General features: G+C 45.2%; 1 pseudogene; it reads right to left on the reverse strand.

Annotated features, from left to right (window-relative positions):
• Window positions 1-302: 302 nt before the first annotated feature.
• LOC117069922 lies at window positions 303-368 on the reverse strand (annotated as a pseudogene).
• Window positions 369-743: the final 375 nt, after the last annotated feature.

Below are 743 nucleotides of genomic sequence, written 5' to 3' on the forward strand. Positions count from 1 at the left end.
CTGGGGCTGCCATAACAAAGTACACAAACCTGGCGGTTTAAACACCAGAAACTTACAGTCTCACGATTCTGGAGTCTAAAAGTTTGTCAAAGTCAAGGTGTCAGCAGGGTGGTTCCTTCTGAGGGCTGCGAGGGAGAATCTGTTCCATTCCTCCCTCTTAGCTTCTGGTGGTTTGGTGGCCATCTTTGGGGTTTCTTCATTTGCAGAAGCATCACCCCAATCTCTGCCTTCAGCTTCATACAGCATTTTCCCAGTAAGGGTGTCTGTCTCTGTGTCAAAATATGCCCCTTTTTGGGGGGTATCAGGGTGAAGTTCTGGTAAAAATACAGAAAACCTGCTAGACAAATTCAAAAAGAACTGTAACACTCATAATCTGTCCTTATTATAAGAACACAATTACTTTGGATTAGGGCCCACCCTAATGACCTCATCTTAACTTGATCAACTGCGAGGACCCTATTTCCAAATAAGGCCACATTCACAGGTACTGGAGAAGAGGACTCTAACTTTTTTCTCAGGAGAGGCAGGGAACACTGTTCAACCCATGACCGGGGTGAATGAATAACAACTCTGAGTCAGAGTCCATAGGTTCATTCTGTTTTTCTTTTTTCTTTTTTTTTTTTTGAGAGACAGGATCTTGCTTTGTTGCCCAGGCTGCAGTGCAGCAGCATGATCACAGCTCACTGTAGCCCCAAACTCCCAGGCTCAAGCAATTCTCCTGCCTCACCCTCCCAAGTAGCTAG

This window comes from Trachypithecus francoisi, unplaced genomic scaffold (assembly GCF_009764315.1).
Source record: "Trachypithecus francoisi isolate TF-2019V2 unplaced genomic scaffold, Tfra_2.0 Contig01579, whole genome shotgun sequence".
Classification (NCBI taxonomy): domain Eukaryota; kingdom Metazoa; phylum Chordata; class Mammalia; order Primates; family Cercopithecidae; genus Trachypithecus; species Trachypithecus francoisi.